This window comes from Toxorhynchites rutilus, chromosome 2 (assembly GCF_029784135.1).
Source record: "Toxorhynchites rutilus septentrionalis strain SRP chromosome 2, ASM2978413v1, whole genome shotgun sequence".
Taxonomy (NCBI): domain Eukaryota; kingdom Metazoa; phylum Arthropoda; class Insecta; order Diptera; family Culicidae; genus Toxorhynchites; species Toxorhynchites rutilus.
The window spans coordinates 29,618,538-29,634,614 of record NC_073745.1 but is presented as its reverse complement, the minus strand read 5'-3'; the positions used below and the strand labels follow the sequence as shown (position 1 = coordinate 29,634,614).

Sequence of the window (16,077 nt, the reverse complement as noted above, 5' to 3'; positions counted from 1 at the left end):
TTCTAAATATTTCTCACTATTCAAACGAGTAAGACAGAGCTAAGTACAAGAGTATGCGAGATTTCGATTATTAACCATAATAGTCATGTTTTATCTCTAGTTCAACAACTACATTATTCCCGAGCAACCAAATATTCCTCCTCTTTTTTGAGACAGCATTTGATTCAGCAAACTAATCATCGAAGGTATAATTGCAAACTTGTCATTCTAAAACATACGATTAATTAAATGGAATATTAGGCCCTATTATAGAAATCGAGGCGATAAGAATTTTGCTCGTTAGCTCTATTTTACTATTATAGAAATCGAGCAATTCGATAGCACCGAGCGAGTGATAACTACCCGCTCTAACTTATTTTCGAGCGGTTATCGGTCCGATGCCGACCGAGCCCCATAAAGTGCTACAAAAGTGCCGGAATCTAACCCCGCTCTGCCCCCCGCAAGCAGCACTGCCTACAGCTTCAGCTATAAATATTCGTGATAACGAGTACTGAGCGAAACGGCATCACTGTAGAATTTGCCTTCTCTCTTTCTCTCTAAGCTGTCATTGGAAACACAACAGAGAATGTATCGAGAGTCAAATTGTGTAAGTATAAAAAGCTTTTATTTACATTTTTGCAATATAAATATTATATTCTTCATTTAATTTCAGAAACAGATTCAGCATACAGACAAACAAGCCGCCGCTGGTATCATATTCCTAATACTCGTTGAAATCGCGTCAGAAGTAGCAAAGCAACATATCAACAGCATAAATGTTCCAATGATGTGCACGATGGAGGAAATCGTTATGTGTTGATTTATGTTAAAAATGCGACAAACGCCGAACACCTAGAGGACATATTCAAGCAGAAACATCTGTGATTACAAAAATATGGTGGTGGCAGGAAAATCATTTCGACAGAGTGTCGAATTTTCGTAGTCCGATGATGTATTGAATGAATGACAACATCGATGGAGATGATGGATGACCCCGGCATATCAGTGATGTGCAATCGAACGTCGTGATTATAAACATAAACTGACTGGTGGAATCATTACACTGTAGCGCACTCGATAACCCAACAACAACTTTATCAAGAACATTGAAGCTCAAGACGCGTAAGTACGAATGGGAATAATTTATTTTCATATTATTGATTTGGTTAAATTATTCCAGAAACAAACTCTACCGTCTCAACTGTTAATGTTGTCGAGGCCAGGTATTGCAGAATGCGATAACGATAGTTGAGCTGATTGCTACCAAATATCCGATGATGAAATTTACATCTCTTGAGATGTACCTGATGACGATAGAAATCACCCGATAGCGTTGGAAACGGTCGTGCTGGGTCCTACGGCGAGACTATGAAGAAATATTGCGAAAATTCAAAACTGATATAATTAATTATTGATAGTCGAAAATGTTTAGCTTTAGATTGTTTACCATAAATGTTAGTCAATCCGTTTAAAGTATTTATAATGTAGTGTCGGGGGGGTAAACATAATATAACTGTATAAATTTATAAAAATAATAAATATCAGTAAACAACATAAATTTAATTTTTTGTTTTATTTTTCTCAAATAAAAATAGAGCCATAACAAGGATCGAGCAGTTTTCCGTTCGGTCGACACGGAGCCAGATTGGCACAGGTTTGGCTCGTAATTGGTTGTCAAATACGAAGGATAGGTCGACAAAATCATTGCAAAATGGCACGACATCGGTACCGTTGTCGACACCATTTGTTGGGACCGATTTGGCACAACAATGTAGACTGGGTATCGATGCATGTGTCAGAACTTTTCGAGTTGTTTGGTTCACTTGTTGCATATCTTCAGAGAATTATTTTGTTTTGGCTTGCATCCCTTTGGGCGATTACACATTATCCGGTTTCTGCCGGACCGGTTTCAAAAAGCGCCGCTGGGTTTGGACGGATAACCGGATAACAATGTGAAGGACACCTCACGCTACACAAAAATGTGCATCTCTCACATACACATTGCTGCAAATATTCCTGCTACATGCAAGCTGTTTTCGATTTTGATTTTTGTTTGTTCTGAATATACAATCGTTCTAGGAAAAAGATTTATCCAAGAATAAGATTTGGAAGCGCAGGAATCAAAATGGGCGCAGAGTATGTACTAGGGGTACATGGGAACTGCTCACACGACAAGGTCTCTGGCGGAGCTAACGGGAAAGGAGTAAACCGTTTTACCACCATAATAATTCCGCTCAGACTTCTCGCCAAACATTTTTTGTGGCACTCTTGGAGAAATCCAGCCATATACCGGGCGTGTTGACGGCGTGACAATATCTTTTTTTTGTGATCTAATCTTTCCGTGGGATGTGAATTTGCAATGATAACCAAATATAAATAACTTACTAAACAGAAAAACTTGGTTGTCGTAAACAGTATTATAAAAACTAACTCCAGTCCAGTTGCACTGTACTTATCCATATGCCAAATTATTTTATTCCCAAACATACACAAATATCATGATTCATTTCAATCGCTCTGATGCTATATATTTTTACAATAGATTTTTTGCCTACGATAGAATGTGTGCCCATTCATTTATTCTTGAGTGTATTTTTATTTCACTATTGCAGTAATAATCTAAACTAAACTAAAATTAACATCTAAATTTTCCTTCAAACACTATCTCATACTTCCGCAAATCCTCGCCCAGAAACGCGTTTAGCATAAGCCGCAATTTCTCGAGCACGTACTCCCAGGGCAAAGGTCGCTTTGTCGAGCGCATTTCGCATGAACGCACAGCTGTTAATATGCCGATCCTGAGCGGAGAATGTCGAATGAGATATGCCAACCGCTGGATGGTTTCGCTCTGACAGAGCCGATGTTTCGGCGTCGGACAGGGAAACTTCTTGATGACGGAGCACAGATCGGATAGTTGGGGCTCGAGTTCCTCAGGTCACATCGTCGTCGATAGCATCCCGGGTCAGATCAAACTGTGTGGAGATCCGAATAAAAATATTAGTAGAGAGAGCTATTTTTGGTGTGTCAAACTAACAAAAACTAACCTTCACATTCAGCTCGATAGTCGCTCAAAATCTGCCCTTTGATGAACTTTTTGGAGATTTGAACTCGTTCAGTAGCGATTCCAAATAAGGGAAGTTGACTGTGGACAAAGCAAAAACAGATGTTAATTAAATTACTGGATCAATATGTCGAAAGACACCACCCACCGTTGATAACATAGTCCCTGTCAAAAAGGCTCATGATGACCTCGTACGCCTGTGACCATTGATTCACTTTGAGCAGAAACTTGCATCGCTGAATTTGTTCCACAGCAGCGAAAGAAAGAAGCAAAAGTTCGGCATCCATTTCACATCCGACTTCTGAATTGATTTCAAAAACAACAAACAAACGTCAATAGCTCGCACATATTAATCCATGAGACGATAAATTTCCTGAATTGTACTCATACTAACACACATGACAAACAACTGTCAATTCGAGTTGATGGTATGGAGCTTCGTGCTCCGCTTTTGGGAAATGATAATGATAATGGATTTTCAGGTGCAGTAAACTCGTATACAAAATAAAAATTATGAATGAAAATAAACATTTTCTTCTACAAATATGTTTTTATGTAATAGAGCAATACGTTCTTCCGCAAGTAGTGAAAAAAACCCTGAACAAGAATTGTGTTTGATAGCGATTTCATGTTATAATGATGAGTTTTGGTGAAAATATCAGGAAAGTTATACAAAAATAATTAAGTAAGAGTTAGTTCTACGTGTTTTGAGTAATCACATAATACGAAGTAAAAATTTTCATTCAAAGTTTGAACAACTTAAAACTGTCTAATGGTCTGAAATGTTATAGATAATGGTTTGCTTTCCCAAACTGATGTCTCCACCAGATGTCGACACAACACTACTGTCATCGCGTATAATGTTTGTCCGGTCAACGGACATTGCAGTCGCAGTAGACGGCTGTATCAAGGCGCCGTAAAGAGATTGGTACGGTCGAAATTTGCCATTTGGGTTTCAAACCGGTCCGGCGGAAACCGGATAATGTGTAATCGGCCTTTGGGAAACATTTCAGAAACGCTTCAATATATGCAATTTGCAACACATGTTCGTTTGTTTCGATCAGCATTTGTTTTACGGTGCTGCCAGAATAGTCTATACAAGGTAAGTGTTCAATCCAGCATTATTTACATTAATCATGTTATAACTTACAATGCAGAATTTACTTCCAGCAAATATGCGCTGAAAATGAGTGGAGGAAGAAAAAAAAGTCACAAGAGGGTTGTGAATGACACGACCGCATAGTTGACGTAGGATTCCGTTAGGCTATCTGTTGATTTTGGATATGTTTGAAGAATTACATCGTCCAACTCTTTGATAATGATTTGGTCGTTCTGAAAAGGGTCGTTTTGTCTAGTTGTTGAGTATTGTTTGTTCACTTCACCAGTGTTTACCGAGTGATGATGACAGAAGGATGGTAAACAGTCGTTGAATAGTGCGTATCAGATAAAAGATACCGTAGTGGAACGAGATATGATGAAAATCGTCCTCTGTGATCCTAGACGAGATGACTCCTGTGTTATGTATGGATGAAATAAAGAAAAAAAAACTCACCAATGTAATATAAGATAATTACCAATACCGAACACAATTATCAATTTTTCTCATCAGTAAAAACATGTCTCTTTAATATAGAGAAAACATATCTGAATTGGAAAAGGTAATTTTCTTTTATAATTTTTTACTTTCTAAATGTTTATTCACCCAATGCGAATTTTAATTGGACTAACAACAACTAATACTATATGTAGAGTATATGGAAAATCACTTTTTCTAATGTTTCTTCACTTTTCCAATTTTTCTTGCCGTAAAAACTTTTCTTGAGTGAAAATGAACACAACAAAACAGACAGCTTAAACCAAACGACCCGTTCTCGAGCGCTTGGTATTTATTTATGAAAATTGAAATAAATCTTTTCATATATGAAGTCATTTTTAACACAACTGCTACCATATATTATATATAGTTTTTTGCTAAATTTTTCACAATATACGATCGGTCATTGATATGAAATTTCACGAGGCAACCAACATTAAAGTTCCAAATTCAAATTTAATTTGCTAGAATGAATCGTATCACTCACCTTACTTGCAATGTAAAAATGCCTCCGACTTTCATGTATTTGCAATGCCAATTTCCCCCAGACAGCTCGGTTTTGATGTCTCTGTTAGGGACCCGCCGCATGTGTCGTCAATTTCGACCAATCAGGGTATTTCCGTTAGGATATGGGTTGAGATTTTTGAATTGTTTGATAGTTAGTTTAATGACATATATTATTTTCTTCAATATAAAAAAATGTTATGGAGTGCTGAAATCGATTGACGCAAAAATATCATCAATCCATCATGAAATGACTGAACAATAAGCGTTTGAAATTGGACAATTTTCACGATGTGCTCGATTTTCAATTTTCGATTTGTACCCCAATATGTTCCCGAAGGACGTAATCCTACGTCAAAAACTAAATCACCACCAGTTTGAACGGCTCCTTGAAACAATGGAAGCGAACGTAGACATTGCTCGAGATCTTTGTGGAGGCAGTTCTAATATAATCCCGGTGTAGGAAAAGTTGGAGGAATCCAGAGAGGAACTTAATGCGCTGAGACCACCAATGAATCTAGGTTCAGAATGGCAGAAAGTATTTCTTTTACGATACACATAACTTTCATAAGTAAATTTTATCATACTCTTTGAATTTCTTTACAATAATGATTTTATTCAAATTACAGATTTGGATTGACATGAGGGGAAAGGTGAAGAAAACACTAGCACACAACAAGCGAGAATTTACAGAAACAGGTGATGGCCCCAATACAATAAAGCTATCGACGCCGCTACAACAAGAAATCGACGCTAAAAGAGGATTACATGTTGCATTACATGAATAATAAAAATTGTTTTGCTAAAAGAAAAGTGAAATTCATACATGACTCTTCACGGAATTCCATAGATTTTCTAATAATTATATTTTGACGTGGGACTACGTCTAACCGGAATATATGGAGGGTAAAATGAAAACCTAAACACAGAACATGTAGGAAAAAATGAAAGATTCCGAATGCTTATAACTCGAACATTTCTTACTGGATCGGAAAGATGTTTGCATCACTTGATAGGGAATATTTCTACGCATCTATCGCAACTAACAAAATGTTGTTTTTCATTAGATAAACAATTGAATAACTGTAAAATATTAGGCGTTATCTAAACGCCCTAACTGCATCGTTTTGATTGGCCCGATTTACGGTTTCCCTAACACAGCCATCAAAACCAAGCAGCCTTGGGGAAATCGGCATTGCAAATACATGGAAGTAGGGGGACTTTTGTTCTCATCGAAATGTGTTCCCTAATAGAGATTTCTAAACCAAGGTTTAGTGTTTCCCTAACACAGACTTCAAAACCGAGGTTTCTGGGGAAATCGGCTCTGCAAATAAATGCAAACTGCGAGTACTTTTGTCCTCGCTTGCCTTTGTGCAGAGTGGAATATGTCTGTCCTAACATGATCTTCTAAACTTAGGAACCTGGGAAAATCGTGCAGCCACTAGAAGCGAATGAACTTCCCAGTTTCAAGCAAATTCGAGATTCGAGAAGTATGTACACTTTTGGGATGTAAACTTCAGAGGGAAATGTAAAATAAAATAATCGTTTGATAATTTTTTTTGTCTTTATTGGAAAGATTTTCAGCCTTAGGCTGGTTCATCAAACGTTGGATAATTCTTCCGTACATATATTTTGTTCTAGTCATCATACCAAACGTAAAAGGTCCGTCATTAAATTTACTTGTAACGAAGAACAATCAATCACAATAAATGAATTGACTTTACACGGCATTTGTTCATTTTTTTCACTCACAGAGCAAATATATTGAACTCAATTGAATTTGAAAACTGTTTCATTCAATCAAGAATTTAATCAATACAAACGAATGATTGCTAAGCTAAGGTAGTTCCACGTGAACCTTGCGGTTATATCATAGATATAACCCACTAATTTTTTTGTACAGCAAATTATTCCACACTGTCGTTTTTATTACACATGCATGCGTGCCTTACGCCTATTAAGCTTTATTCTTTGAGGGAATATCAATTTACTCCAAAACATAACCATATTAACACTTTTGGAAATACATTTTTATAGCAAATGCCTCAAAAAAAGATTCGGCATCCTTTTTATAGTGCTTCATGAAACATTTCAAACTTGTTTCAAAATATTTCATCACAACCGCTGACATTCGAGCTTGCTAACGAATCGAGCAGTTTTCCTCGATTTCTATAATTCCAGATTTTACTCGGTGTGATAGTGATAGTGATTGTATGGAATCCTCGATTCGATTTCTATAATAGGGCCCATTATCTCATACGCTGTATTGATTTTACCTGCATAACGTTCAAACGTCCGAAATTATGCAACCGACACAACGTTCAAACACCCGACATTATGCAACCAACATGTCTCTTATACACCGGGAACTTCACGGAGTTCATTTTTACACGCAACTGTCCGTAACAATGATGATAGACACAAAAGGATTAAGTGAGGTGTACGTGACGTGCCAGCGTACGTGGCAGTGATGTTCGTGATCAGGCCCAGTATATATTCGAGTCTGTACATAATCGAGTCCGACTTGCATTAGGAACGATCCATAAATGACGTAGCTTATTTTAAACAATTCCGCACACGACTTAAGTTGCCTGATCATTCTTATTCAGTACACTTCTTGCAACAGTAGTCGTACATTCCTCGTCGATTATTTGCAAGAGACGGACACACATTGTCCGTCCTCCGCTACAATATCGAAGCTGGAAAGTTTTTTTTCCCCCTCCGCCAAAGTGATTTTTGGTTGTTGTTTTTTTTCTTTCGCCCATTGGTGACAAGTTAAGTGCCAACGCATCCGGAACAGCGAGGAAGCAGCACCTCTCCAGCGACGCTGGACCGGTGTTCTGTGAATTGGTTCCATTGAACGTCACATTTGTATCTTCACCAAACATCAAACAGAGAAGTACAATAGAATTGTTTTTGCCGTCTCGCTATTGTGTTTATACCGTAGCGTGCAGCGTTGTATAGCTCCCTGAATAGGGTTGTTCAAGTTGTTCGAACTCATCAGACTAAATTTTTTTATTGAGTTTTTATTTATTAAAATTTTTTTTTTACGAAATTATTGTTTTTTTTTCAAGAAGATTTTTGATTTGAGCTAGTTTTTAGTTTAAGTTAGTTTTTAGTCTAAGTTAGTTTTAAGTTGAGTTTTTGCGCGAGTGTGTGCGTGTGAGTTGTGTGTGTGCGTGCGAGTTTTTTTTTCGTTTTCATAGGCGGTTGCGCACCGTCTGCGCAACCGTTATGACATCTGCTGATGCCAATGTTGCGCGGACGCGTTATTATCAACAGTCCTCGAAGGCACCATGGGTTGTTTTCTTTCGGCCCAAGGAAAAAGCTTTGAGAACTCTTGATATTTCAAGAGATTTGCTGCGTAATTATAAGGGCGTCTCGATACATAAAGAGAGACCGGACAAACTGCGTGTAGAAGCACCGACTTTTGATGTGGCCAACAAGATTGTTGACCACGAAGTTTTTAACAGGGAGTATCACATCTACATCCCTTCTCGAGAAGTGGAGATAGAAGGCGTAGTAACCGACGCGAGTCTGAGTGTCGATGAACTAAAACAAGCGTCGGGTTCCTTCAAAAACTCGATGATTGGAGATCTTGTAAAGATCCTGGATGTTAGAAATCTGCATTCAGCATCTTTGGAAGAAAATAAAAAAGTTTATAAGCCCTCGCACTCTTTTCGAGTTACTTTCGCAGGTTCTGTTCTCCCAAACTATGTGAAAGTAGAAAATGTTTTTTTCCCAGTGCGCCTGTTTGTACCGCGGGTTTATAATTGTACCAAATGTAAAAAGTTGGGACACTCGGTTAGCCACTGCGGCAACAAATTTCGTTGCGGCAAATGTGGCGATAAACATAGTGAGGATTCTTGCACTCAAACAGTGGAAAAATGTATTCACTGTGGCGAGAATCCTCACCCTCTACAAGAGTGCCCAAGGTACAAACAGCACTCCGATAAAGTGACGCGTTCTATCGCTGGACGCTCCAAGCGGACTTATGCTGAAATGCTAAAGACCGCATCAGCCGCTCAAGATGAAAACCAATTTTCGGTTTTGTCATCTCAAAAATCGGACTCTGATTCTGATGAGGGTCATATTACGGCTGCACCAGAATCTTCAATAAAGGATGAATCATCAAAAAGAAAGCTCTCTTCACCAACGGTGCACCGTAATAAACCTAAAGTGACCCTCGGAAGATTGTCTAATTCCAAGGGTAATAGTAATAAAAAAACGAATCCGAAGGCTCCTTCTCAGCCAGTTCCTGGTTGCAGCAAGGATTTTACGTCATTATCCAGAGAAGAGAGAAATAAACACGCTGCTCCTCGAACTTCTCGTAGAAAATTCGCGTCTAACCGAGGATTGATAGCTTTTTCGGACATTGTGGATTTCATACTAAACACGTTCAAAATTCAAGACCCCCTCAGAAGCCTTATTTCTGCCTTGCTTCCATCTTTAAAGTCTTATCTTAAGCAATTGACTGCTTCATGGCCCCTCCTTGCATCAATCATATCTTTCGATGGATAATTCATCTAACGTAGTAGAAGATATGATCAATGTGCTACAATGGAACTGCCGTAGTCTAGTGCCTAAACTAGACTCGTTCAAATTTTTACTTCAAAATTATGATTGTGATATATTCGCTCTTTCCGAAACATGGCTTTCTTCTGACACAGAACTCAACTTCCACGATTTTAATATTATTCGCCTGGATAGAGATGATTCCTATGGAGGAGTACTTTTAGGGATCAAAACGTGCTACTCTTTCTATAAAATTCCTCTCCCAGCTCTATCAGACGTCGAAATCGTCGCTTGTCAAATAACTGCAAAGAATAAAGAACTCTGCATAGCTTCAGTATACGTTCCCCCGAATACTTCCATTAGCCGTAGTCAACTTTGGAATCTAATTTCGATTCTCTCAACCCCAGTTCTAATTTTGGGTGACATGAACTCCCATGGTACTGGGTGGGGCGATCTTTATGATGACGCTAGGGCGGCTATTTTTTACGATTTATGTGACGATTTCAACTTGACTATCTTGAACACTGGTGAAGTGACACGAATTGCAAAACCTCCGGCTCGGGAAAGCCGACTCGATCTATCTTTGTGCTCAAACTCGCTATCATTAGATTGTCAGTGGAAGGTCATCAATGATCCCCATGGTAGCGATCACTTGCCAATCAATATATCAATCAAGTGTAGCCCGCAATCCACTGAACCATCTCGAGTTCCATTTGATCTAACAAGGAACATCGACTGGCAAAAATTTGCAACGGCGGTAACAATCGGTGTCGAATCAATAGATATACTTCCACCATTGGAAGAATATCGATTCTTCGTCGATTTATTGTATAAAAGCTCACTGGAAGCACAAAAAAGAAAAGTTCCAAGTGCTTCATTTAAAAGAAAACCAGCCACTCCTGGCTGGGACGATGAATGCACAAAATTGTATTTGAAAAAATCTGATGCTTTCAAAGCTTTTCGCAGACATGGAACATCCACACACTTCGAGGAATATTCAAAGCTTGAAATACAGCTGAAACAATTAGTTAAAGCAAAAAAACGCGGTTACTGGCGCAATTTCATTGAAGGTCTTTCTCGTGAAACCTCAATACGCACCTTGTGGAGGGTAGCTCGCAACATGCGTAACCGCTCATCTACCAACGAGAGTGAAGAATACTCCAACCGATGGATATTCGATTTCGCTAAAAAGGTCTGTCCAGACTCAGTTCCAGCCCAACATATTCTTCGAGAAACGTCTCTAAGCGGTGGACCTCTGGACAGACCATTCTCAATGCTGGAATTTTCTATGGCTCTTCTTTCATCGAACAACTCTTCACCCTGAAGCGATATGATTAAATTCGTTCTTCTAAAAAATCTTCCCGATATCGCGAAAAGACGCTTGCTAGACTTATTCAATACTCTACTAGAAAACAATATTGTGCCACCCGAATGGAGACAGGTCAAAGTGATAGCAATTCAAAAGCCTGGCAAACCAGCGTCTGACCATAACTCATACCGTCCGATTGCTATGCTCTCGTGCATTAGAAAATTGCTGGAGAAAATGATCCTTCGAAGACTCGATCAATGGATCGAGACAAATAATTTGCTATCAAGTACACAATTTGGGTTTCGCAAGAGCAAAGGAACAAACGATTGTCTAGCGTTGCTTTCTACAGATATTCAACTGGCCTTTGCGCACAAGGAGCAACTGGCTTCAGTATTCTTGGATATTAAGGGAGCTTTTGATTCAGTTTCCATAGAAATTCTGTCAGACAATCTGAACAGATGTGGACTTCCTGGAATTTTGAATAACTTCTTGTACAATTTGTTGTCAGAAAAGCAAATGAACTTCACCCTTGGACAACTGACAACTTCCAGAAATAGTTATATGGGTCTACCCCAAGGCTCATGTCTCAGCCCCCTTCTTTATAATTTTTATGTGAAAGATATTGACAGTTGTTTGGCAGAACAATGCACGCTAAGACAACTTGCAGATGATGGTGTGGTTTCCGTCAGAGGTCCCCATGCCGAAAACTTGCAAAGACCATTGCAAAATTCCCTAGATAACTTGTCTTCTTGGGCAAGGAACTTAGGGATAGAATTCTCGCCGCAGAAAACAGAACTGGTAGTGTTTACTCGAAAGCGGTCCCCAGCCCAATTGCAACTTAAGCTTTTGGGGAGAAACATTACCCAATCATTGACCTTCAAGTACCTTGGTGTCTGGTTTGATTCAAAATGCACTTGGAATACCCACATTACGTATTTGAAGCAAAAATGTCAAAAAAGAGTCAACTTTCTCCGCTCGATTTGCGGCACGTGGTGGGGAGCTCATCCGGGAGATCTCATAACGCTTTATAAAACAACTATTCTATCTATTCTGGAGTATGGCTCTTTCTGCTTTCTCTCAGCAGCTAAAAGTCACCTTCTAAAATTGGAACGAATTCAATATCATTGTCTGCGTATAGCTCTCGGCTGTATGCACTCAACGCATAACATGAGTCTCGAGGTTCTGGCAGGAGTAACTCCTCTACAGAACCGATTCTGGGAACTTTCTCTCAGAATACTGGTGGAATGCGGAGTCACGAACACACTTTTGATTGAAAACTTTGATAAAATGCTTCATCTAAATATACAATCTCGGTTTATGAGAATTTATCATCACTATATTTCATCAGATATTTGTCTTCCATCGTTTACTCCAGACCGTGCTCACTTCACCATCAGCAGTTCCTCAATTGAATACGATCTGTCGATGAAACAAGCAATACTTGGGATTTCAGATCAGCTTCGACCAACTTTCATTCCCCGTATTTTTAACCGAAAGTACCAAAAAGTCAATTGCATGAAAAGATACTTCACTGATGGGTCTCGCCTCAATGGATCCACTGGCTTCGGTGTTTTCAATGAAAATTCAAGCGCCTTCCGTAAACTGCAGGAACCTTGTTCCGTTTATGTTGCTGAGCTGGCAGCAATCGACTTCGCATTGGGGATGATCTCCAACAAGCCTGCAGACCATTACTTCATTTTCTCGGATAGTCTCAGTTCGCTTGAGGCTCTCCAGTCGATGAGAACTAGTAGGCACCCATCTTATTTCCTCACAAAAGTGAGGCTGCAGATGAGTGCACTGATCGAAAGATCTTATAAGATAACCTTTGTATGGGTCCCCTCTCATTGCTCAATTCCTGGCAATGAGAAGGCGGACACTCTCGCAAAGGTGGGTGCCCAGGAAGGCGAATTGTTTGATAGACAGATTTCATACGATGAATTTTTCCAATTACTGCGTCAGAGTTCCCTCTTGAGTTGGCAAACCGATTGGGACACTGGAAGTCTTGGGCGGTGGTTATATTCAATTATTCCAAAGGTTTCTTCGAGAGCGTGGTTCAAAGGTTTGGACGTAAGTCGTGACTTCATTCGTGTAATGAGTAGACTTATGTCCAACCACTACTCGCTAGATGTGCACCTCCACAGAATAAATCTTGTTCAAAACAATGTCTGTCGGTGTGGAAACGGTTACGATGACATCGATCACGCAGTTTGGCAATGTACGGATAATTACGCAGCATGAGAGTACCTTTTGAATGCCCTTGAGGTCCAAGGAAGACAACCCTATGTTCCTGTAAGAGACGTGTTGGGAACTCGCGACATCTGCTATATGCAGTTGATCTATATGTTTGTGAAACGGTCTAGTATAAGTATTTAATGCTTTTGTGTTTTTCTTTTTCGTTATTAGTTTGTTTGTCTTGTCCCCCCATCTCACCGTCGCCCACCCTCGACAGCTAGTCGAACACCAGATGCTATCCCTGGTCATTATGCACAATGCTACAGTGCGTGCGGCAACCCTCGGTTGAGACAACGATACCTCATATCCATATCCCCAACCTGACCCGTCCCACAAAAATGTTGCCCTTTTAACCTCAAGTAAACCGCGAGTATTCGGTCGAATCCTACTAAACATAGAAATTAGTTGAAACTTTGTATAAACAAACCTTGAATTAGCGGCTCCGCAAAGCTTATGCGATTGAGCCTTACAAATAAATGAACTGGATAAAAAAAAAAAAAAAACAGTAGTCGTATTAGAGATTGTTCACGCCGAAAGCTATTCATTTTTGTACAATCCCAGGACTCTTATATTTTATTGAGCGACCAACCTATAAGTATAGAACTCATATTGGATTCATTAGTTTCTGCAACCGCTTGTGTCTAGGAAATAAACAATGAATTTCCTGGCAACGGAATCGCTCTTGTCAGTCCCAGAATCCATTTCTTTTTGATCAGGTCACTTTTCTTCTTTCCACTTTCTTTTTCCGAGAAGAACGTTAATTTTGCTACATAGTATCGAGCCTCCGAGCAACGCAAATTATCACCTTTTATGCAGCGTTTTTGTGCAAACGCTCGTTGCTTCTTTCCATGTGCTTCCTCCGCGTTTTGTGGCTGCTAATTAGCTATTCATGGGCGATTTGAGTGAAGCCGAAGTCACCGTAGACGATGTTGTTATATGCATGCATTGGCGATCCATTATTCCCCTAATGTGCAACGTTATATGGAATGGATTTGTATTTATCGTTCGTTTGTACATTGCTCAACGTTTCTCTTATTATCAAATAATATTGAAAAGCAAATGCCGCTCCTGCATGCGAAGAATGCAAGATAATAGAGAAGATATTTTGCGTAACTTCTGTACCCGAGACTTCGGCCCTGAATCTTGTTATGGATAATGCTTAAACGTAGCCAACCAAAAGAACGTAAATGAAGTAATGAACTCAATATGGGTTGGAACCTTTTTTTTTGCAACGCACAGAGCAAACTCGTCGATTTAAAAAATTAAATTGAGTGGGTAGAATATTCTCATAGAGCTCATTAAAGTTTTTGCAACCACTTTCAAGAGAAACGAACACTGTTTGCAACCGGAAGAGAAAAATTCGCACTCTAACTAGAGATGTGCCATCCGCTCATGAGCTGTTCCGAAGAATCGACTCTTTGAAGTGAGTTGACGCGGAACAGCTCGCAAAAAAAATCAAACAGCTCTTCAGCTCACTTTGATGATGATGAAGGAGAGAAAAGAGCTGTAGAATTGAAGAGAGTGTGTGAGCTGTAAGATTCAAATGAACTGACCGTCTCTCGCTCTTCGTGTTAAGACATCAGTTTAGTTTCATTTGTCCCTCGTCTTTTCAACTGTTATATTCGCGTTGACGGCATTGAGCTTTGTTTACCAGTTTAGGGGGCGCCAAAAATAATAATTGGCTCTCAGGCAGAATGAACACGTTTTTAAAATTCAAATTTTAAAAATGAAAATTAACTTCTGTGTATCAAATGAGTAATCTATTTCAATGATAAACACTTTGTTTGCAGGCGGTGCAAAAATCTCATAAGATTTTTTTTTTGAAGAAAACTTTCTATTGTAATGTAAAGCCTCAGTAAATATGTCGGAAATGTTGTACTCGCCGAGTCTGTTGTAAATAATAATCTGGAATACGTGTTTCAAGTAATTAATAATATGGTGTCAAAAATTTCATTTGAATTTTAACATTTTCAAACTGGCTTCGTGGCTATCGAGTTTGGGACCCAAATTGAAAGTCGGCACTGACAACTGAGCTGAAGAGCTGTTCATAAAGAACAGCTCATTTAGATGAGCTGATATGATCAGAGCTGTTCATCATGATGAGCTGATTTGCACACCTCTAACTCTAACTGTTAACGGCAATCAGCCAATCGATCAACCAATCAACCATAAGCTCGAATATAATATGCAAACAATTGATACACGAGAGAGTGGGAGATCACTTCAAAACATTCGGCTTTCGCATCAATATCTTACCGCGGTTCGGATTAACAGGTGGTAGTGGCGGCGATGATCACAAACGTCATCCGTGGGAGCACCCCGTGTCTTGTGTTTTGTCTGTGTGTATTGATGCTATTATTCTTCTCCAAGGCGTTCCTCCGACGTGATTGTACAATCCGATATGCGGATAACCGGAAACAATAGCCACTTATTTCGACTTATTTCTCGTAATATCTCACTCTGTCTCACCAGCACCAGTGATAAGGCACAATCGACATAATTCTAATTAGCACTCGCGCGGAAACACTCCGGAACACTTGCCAACGATTCTTTTATCCTTCCAAAAGTGTAAACAAAGCACGACTCGCGAGATTGTCAAACGCGCACCGACGACGACACGGCTACGAAATATTGTCCGCTAATAAGGCCACGTTAGAAGCCAATTCGAAGCGAAAATTACACCGAACAGCTCGCAGCGAGAAGCGAAATCAAACACACCGATCCGGTAATGGAAGCGAAATTATAAAAAATGACACTTTTGGCGTAGATTTTCAGCAAAACATCAAAATTTTTCCTGCACTTCCACTTCGGCTGGATAAAAACGCGACCTCAAGTAGAGCGACGGCAAAACGAATGCATCATCGCCTGTGTGTGCATGCAACG

The 16,077-nt window shown here is 39.4% G+C and overlaps 2 long non-coding RNA genes across 2 annotated transcripts; one reads left to right on the top strand and one right to left on the bottom strand.

Annotated features, from left to right (window-relative positions):
* Positions 1 to 542: 542 nt before the first annotated feature.
* Positions 543 to 1,524, top strand: LOC129767628 (uncharacterized). The gene is made up of 3 exons (XR_008741550.1): positions 543 to 586; positions 653 to 1,101; positions 1,160 to 1,524. It is a non-coding gene; the product is annotated as an uncharacterized LOC129767628 (long non-coding RNA).
* A 939-nt stretch (positions 1,525 to 2,463) lies between these two features.
* On the bottom strand, positions 2,464 to 3,333 carry LOC129767629 (uncharacterized). The gene is made up of 3 exons (XR_008741551.1): positions 3,189 to 3,333; positions 3,024 to 3,121; positions 2,464 to 2,951 (listed from the first exon to the last, which is right to left on the bottom strand). It is a non-coding gene; the product is annotated as an uncharacterized LOC129767629 (long non-coding RNA).
* Positions 3,334 to 16,077: the final 12,744 nt, after the last annotated feature.